The sequence below is a fragment of the Coffea arabica genome, chromosome 5e (assembly GCF_036785885.1).
Source record: "Coffea arabica cultivar ET-39 chromosome 5e, Coffea Arabica ET-39 HiFi, whole genome shotgun sequence".
Lineage (NCBI taxonomy): Eukaryota > Viridiplantae > Streptophyta > Magnoliopsida > Gentianales > Rubiaceae > Coffea > Coffea arabica.
In genome coordinates, this window is record NC_092318.1 from 30986337 (window position 1) to 30993478 (window position 7142).

Consider the following 7142-nt stretch of genomic DNA (forward strand, 5'->3'; position numbering starts at 1 on the left):
TATTAAAAACTAGCAATTGACAATATTAAAAACTAGCAATTTAATTAGTGACTACTTTTCTTGTCATTATAATCTTGAATAAATTAGTGATAACATTATGTCATCACTAAATTTTCTTTGATTTTGACTTAACAATAATGTCTTATTAATAGCGTTTGATTATTTTTAATGAAAGTCTGTGTTTAATCTATGCTTCAAACCAAATTAAAAATAAAAAAAAGCATGATGATTGGTCTCAAATGTTAGGAAAATGATTATTTTTATTGAAACTATGTTATAACCATATAATTTGAGTTTCATTATTTTCAATTACATAATGTTCTTTAGTGCTGCAATTATAAGAAATTAGTGTAAAATATTAGCAAATTATAAAAGTACATTTTCAATTATATGAAATTAACAAATTTTGCCACCTATGTTGATGAAAATTTTTATTTTTTGCTAAAAAATAAAGAATAATACTATAGCATTAAAATCTATGGTTCAAACCATATTACAAATCCAGAAAAAAAAACATGATTTTTTGTATCAAATGGAGGGAAAATGAGTGAAGTCAAAATTTTGATCAAATCATAGTGAAAGTGCCGCGCAACAAAAACAATATCCAAAGCAAAGCAAAGACCAAAGCAGCGGAACACATTCTGAAAACAAAAGCAACGGAACACTTGGTCTGAGTTAAAGCAACGGAACACTTGAGCAACACAAACAAACAGAGGGAAAAGCTTTTGGGCAAGAAAAAGGAAAAGCCGAGCGGAGGAGTTGCAATTTGCTGTCAGCTCCGAAAATTTCCACCATCACCGGCAAACATTCACCCAGAAGGAGTATGGTAATTCCAACCTTAAAATTATTCTCTGGTGAATCAGTTTTCTTGCAATTTTCCAGTGATTATTCATAATTGTTTGGCCGTATATGTTTTATGGGGTTGATTGGACTGAATTTTTGTTTCGGACAATTTTTGGGGGCCACTTCTAGCTTTAATTGAACAAAGAATCGTAGAAATTCTTTATGCCCCAACCTGTTTGACAAAATGCTCAACTGAGAGTACAACTTCAAAAGACAAATTGATTTCCGTTTTTGCATAACATTCGGCCAGTCCACGTTTGTCAAAGTAGTTCATTTTCATGAAAGAGATGAGAGTTCTTGTTGAAAGATTCGGATGGTTTTGTTTGGCATCCGTTTGTTTAGCATCTGTTCTGTTTCCCTTTTGCGTGATGTTCCTTTGGTATGAAAGCAAATTAGTAATATGAAATTGATTGAGAGGAGACTCGTATGAGGGTAAATTTTGGTTGGAATTTGGAGGTGAACTTTCTGATGTACTATGGCAGCAAGCATTTAGACCATTCGGAGAGGATGATTATTTGTCCAAATTGCCAAAATTTTTGCTGCTTTTGTTCTTGTGTTGCATCCTTAAGATGGGTCTCCCGTGGTTTTATTTGTTGCAACTCTCTTGTTAATTGCTTGTAACTTGCTGAACATACGTGTTTTTGTGGTTCGATTGGATTGAGATATTCATTTTTCTGAATAACTTCTGGGTGCTGATTTACATCAATTGAGTGAGAAGTTGCTGAAATTTTGATGCCCAGCCGATGTTCGATGAAATGCCCGACTGAGAGTTGGGTTAGTCTTGGTGCTTTTAGGTCATACACGTTGTCTCATGAACCTCTCCTTCATGGCTGTTTTTTTCCTTTGGTTGGGTAGTTTTGTGTCTTAAAAATCTGTTTCTCTTGATAAAACTGGGGTAACTCCATTGATATTCTTAAGACTAGAGGGCTGCATTTTCTATTCGTCAAGGGGGCATGCTGTCATTGTTTTTCTTTCTTTCATTGCTTGTATTCCCCCTTGCTTAGCACATTCCTGTCTAGGCAGTCTTATGGGCTGATATAGGGTAGTTTATTTTATCCCTTTGATGTTAGTTCTTGGTTGTTCATGCTAAAAATCTGCAGGGTAGTCTTGCTGTTTTGATCTTGACGTCTTGTATTTGAAAAAGTAATTTGATAAACTGCAAAGTTTTGCGGCAAGGAAAACCTGGTAGAAGTAAAGTGCAGCAGTTTTCATTTTTCGGTCGCTGAAATTTTAACAGAAATTAGTTGCAAAAACTTCTTGTCTTCTTTTGTTGCATGAAACTTGCATGAGAGTCTTCCAGGAATCTCATTGTTACTAGGTTTTAGCCATGTTTAATTGGAAATGGATCAAAGTGCTGCATGAATCTTGTTTGCCGAAAGTTCCATGGGGTTGCAAAAGCTCCTGAGTGAAAATTGCAGCAGAGATGTTAGCTGGAAATTGCAGAAGCATAAGCTTCGTAACTTTGCATGAACTTGCAAGAAAAACTTTCAAGAATTGCACTTCGGCCCCCCAAGTCTCCCCTTGTTTCGCTATGGCCCAAAATTAATTAATTTGACCCCCTCAAATTTCTTTAATTTTTGCAATCAAGTCACTACTTATTTTAATTCTTACATGGTTTGTTCACCTTCCTTTAAATGCCTTAGATTGATACAAGCTGAGAGTAGACAGATTGCTGAAAAATCTTCAGGCAATGGAATGACATCACAAGAAGCTGCTGGGATGCAAACTGATGGAACTCCTACTTCACAGCATGTTGGATCTAATCAAACTATTGGTTGTCAAAGCAATGAAACTGAAAGTATGCAAGACCTTGAGTCAAACGGTTCAGGTATGTCAGTTTTACGTGTAATTCTACTCTAATTAACTAATTACTGCCAGGGCTGCTATTGTTAGCACTTATGGTCTTGTTTACTTTGTATCTACTAGACCAAGTGATGTTAAAAAGAAAAAGAGGATATACGCGTAATATTGCACTATCAAATGAAAAGAAAGCTGGAAAAAATGTGAACATTACTGTTTCTGAAATAAGTGGAAGACTAGTTAGAGAAGGTGCTCAGCGATACATTTCAGAGGCAAGCTGCGTTATTTGAAAGTATGGCAAGTGGAAAGCACCTAAATAGGGCAAGCTTCCTAAAGATGATAGAGATCAACTGCTAAGAATTACTAATGTAAGAATCTGCTATCATAGTTGGAGAAGGTGATCTATAGTTTTTGGTAACTTGTGGTCACTGTGGACTGTTTTTTGGTAATAGCTGGTAATAGCATTTTTTGGGGCTGATATTATGCATCATTGTGGACTATTTTTTGTTATAGTTGTGTAGTTTATGGTTATGGTTATGGCTGATCTGTAGTTTTTGGTAACTTGTGGTCACTGTGGACTATTTTTTGGTAATAGCTGGTAATAGCATTTTTTGGGGCTGATGTTATGCATCATTGTGGACCGTTTTTTGTTATGGTTGTGTAGTTTATGGTTATGGTTATAGCTGATATGTAGTTTTTGGTAACTTGTAGTCATTGTGGACTATTTTTTGGTAATAGCTGGTGATAACATTTTTTGGGGCTGATGTTATCCATCATTGTGGACTATTTTTTGTTATGGTTGTGTAGTTTATGGTTATAGTTATGGGGCTGATGGTTGTGTAATAACATTTTTTGGGGCTGATGTTATGCATCATTGTTATCTGAACTTATTCTTTGGGAAATATCTAGGTATCATGTATATAGTGCTGTTAGTTTATCAATAGAGGTAAAAATCTGATTGTTCATCTGCAATAGTATATTATTTTCAAGTACAAGCGACAGACCATGCATGGATAGCAATCTTCTTTTTGCCTATGTAGTGACTTGAAAGAAATGAATATAATGCAAAGGGGGCGTTTGTGAACTTTGATTGGTTTCACCTGTTTAGATGGTCTTCACTTTGACATTGTGAGGCAAATGGCTCATTCTCTTTGCACAGTTTAATCCTACAGAGGCATCGTTTCCTTCATGATTTTTGAAGCATAAACTCCTAAAATCAAAGAGGGCTAGTACCTCCTGTATTCACACCTCGTACAATAAGTTGCTTTCTGTGTTTTAATATATAAACAACCAAAAGCATAAAGATTAAACAATAATTACTGTGGGAGTCCAATTTAATTGTTCAATAAGTTGAGCTATTTAAAGAAGAAGAAAGAAAATAAAAAAAAACTGTTTTAGAGAGCTCTTTAGTTGAGCTTATGCAGTGTTGTATTTGTATAGATTGGACTGTGATTTCTAACTTCTTGCTGGTGTTGTAATATGTGGGCCCAAATTATATGAGATTCTTAATGAATTGTAATTTTTGTCTTAATAATCTAAGTCTCATTACTTGTTCTTTATTATTGTACTCCTTTCCTTACCTACTTCTTTTACTCTTTTATGACAGATAAATGCTATTCATACTAGCTTTTGGAAGATATCTATGGTTATGGTTGAAGAATGTTGAAGACAAAATTGCCTTTTGCTCATGGAATGGTTCATTTAGATGTTCTTCAATTTCTTAAACTGTGATTGCTTTTGTAAATGTACCATATATACAAGTGATATTTTGGACAAATGTTATTTTTGTAGGCATTAGTTGGGTAATGTACACTTGAATTTGGCATTTGAGAATGCTATATTATTACCATGTAATCTAATGCAAATACTTTTGGTTATCAATCGTTCATGTTTATTTGTATGATTTGTTTAAAATCAATGATTTAGCAATGATTACAGGCCAAATTATGATTATTAAGCTATTGAGAAATTATCTAATGACAAAACAAAGTTGTCACAAAATAGAAAATAAAAACTCCTTGTCACAACAGAGATTGTCACTAAATCTAAGCTACATTTGTGACGACAATTGTTGTGAGTAAAATAGTTATATACAATGGCTTTCGGTGCTTTTTAGTGACGACTTTAAGTAGAGCATTTTTGACAAAAGATCAAGTCGTCAATAAAACACTTCCGGATTTTCGTCACTAATGACAACTATTTAGTGACGACATTTGAAGTCATCACTAAATAGTTGTCATTAGTGACGACAATCTGGAAGTGTTTTATTGACGACTTGATATTTTGTCAAAAATGATCTACTTAAAGTCGTCACTAATGACAACTATTTAGTGACGACATTTTAGGTAGTCACTGTTTACTTTTACCGACGGGGATTTAGTGACGACTTTGTGACGATCAAAAAGTCGTCAATAAAAGATATTTGTGACGATATTTGTATGTTCTGTGATGACTTTGTGTTGTCACTGATGAGCAATTTTCTTGTAGTGTGAGTTAGTTGAGAAACTTTCTTGCAATCCTAGAGTTTGTTCCAAGCTTGAAGCTTTCACTTTGGTGGGTTGTTTGGTGACTTAAGCAACTTGTAAGAGAGGTAAATGACCTTTAAATTAGAGTTTTATGATGTTATATCACCTACTTTAAGTTTTAATGGCAAACTACAAGTTGTTTTGGATGAGATTCGGGGTTAATTTCTTGAATGAAACAAGTAGTAGTTGAGTTAGTTTTTATGCCTACCAAGTGTTTGATGAAATGTTTGGATCTTCTTCATGTTTGTTTATGAGGTATTAACATGTTTTAAACCTCTTTTGATTTAGATCTAGCACTTGATGTGTTGTTTAAATGAAAATCATGAAAGGATGAAAGTTAGATGAACATGTAAACTTGTGGACTGATTTTCTTGCCTTGGCTGACCGGTATTGGAAGAAGGGGTTTCCCCTTGATTTTTGTGGTTCAAGTGTACTCTATTCAAGCCTAATAATCATGGCTAGACATTGGTTAAGCTCATGGGTGAGTTGAATGAAATTTGAGCAAGTAAAGTAGTGGTTTGGTCTATATAGTGGACTGGTTTGGTTTTCTTGATGGCTAGGCTACTATGGTTATTCTTATTCATGTTGATGTATTATATTTTGAACTCCAATGGCCCTAGGTGATGTGATTCCCTGTATATGAACATTTGAGGACTGATTTGGGTGAATTTGAACCAAAACAAATGAAGATAGCACCAAGAACTAATGTAGTTTTGCTTGAGGTTAGGGCTGATCGAGGGTTGGAAAAACAGCCAAATTTTCCGACCTACTGGTACTGCTACGAGATGAACTAGAGTGTGTAATTGGTACCGTTGGAAAACCCTCTGAGTCTAGTTTCCAACGCCACTGACGGCACCTAATTCTGACCTTCCTACAGTGAGATATGACGTTTTTCCCAAGATTGCGCGGGCCCTACTGTTTTACCCGCGAAGAACATTTTGAGCTTGAATGAGACTTTTATTTTGCCCAACTTTCTTGCACTTGTCAAACTTGTTTTCTCATGAACTTTTACTGCATTTTGGGCCTAATTTACATGATGAATTGAGTGACTTTAACCACTCACTTGGTCACTTAATGAGCCTACAATTGAGTGGAAAATGAACCTAATTTGTTAACGATTTCACTTGTTGCCCTAGGATTGGGAAACGAAGGTGGTTGTAACTGAGATACGGGACGTTTGACTATTGCATTGCTTGACAGGTGAGTGTTCCACTACCTGCTACCCGTTATGGGAAATATCTGAATATCTGAAATACTTGATTTATGACTGTTGGAGCCAAATACTGTTTTGATAAAATGGAGGCGAGCGTGTACTTTATCGTACTCGACCTCCCTTGTTTTCCAATGAGGCTGTGACGGCCCCACCTTCCCCTAAGGCGAACCAAAGGGTTCGGCGGACCGCCTGCCCAGCTCTCGCCGGGACTCACTCACTCACTACAGACAAAATAAGATAAAATCTCGAGGAAAAGTAAAACAAAACCAATTCCTAAACTTGAAACGCTTACTTACATTCATTTTTAACTCAAAAGTAATACAATCCCAAATGTACAAAAGCTTTAGGTTCCCAATTGCAAAAGATAACTTCAAAAGGACTAGGCTATGCTATTCTATACAAGTCTCTCACCCTTGCTCGCATCCCCTGTAAGGAAAACAAAACTAACGGAATGAGTTAAAAGCCCAGTGAGGTCTTGTACGCATAATCAAAGTAATTAAACAAGACATTAATCAGATAATAACAAGTCATTCAGAAAACATTCTCAATATAAAGCAATGATAACACAATCATTAAAAGGGTACATGCTCACGTGGAGCCCTTCATTCATTCATTCCACCAATCATTCCCTTATTCCTTCAACATTAAAAATAATTTCATTTGTAAGTGAAAACGCCTTTATTGTTCCGGCCATTCATTCGTTCATTCATTTCATTCACCCCCTACTGGACACTAGCCAGTTTCCACTAGACTTCGTGGTC

At 35.5% G+C, this 7142-nt stretch overlaps 1 long non-coding RNA gene across 1 annotated transcript; it reads left to right on the forward strand.

Moving 5' to 3' along the window:
* Window positions 1–543: 543 nt before the first annotated feature.
* LOC140006242 (uncharacterized) lies at window positions 544–4587 on the forward strand. Its single transcript, XR_011813877.1, has 3 exons — window positions 544–826; window positions 2487–2671; window positions 4250–4587. It is a non-coding gene; the product is annotated as an uncharacterized lncRNA (long non-coding RNA).
* Window positions 4588–7142: the final 2555 nt, after the last annotated feature.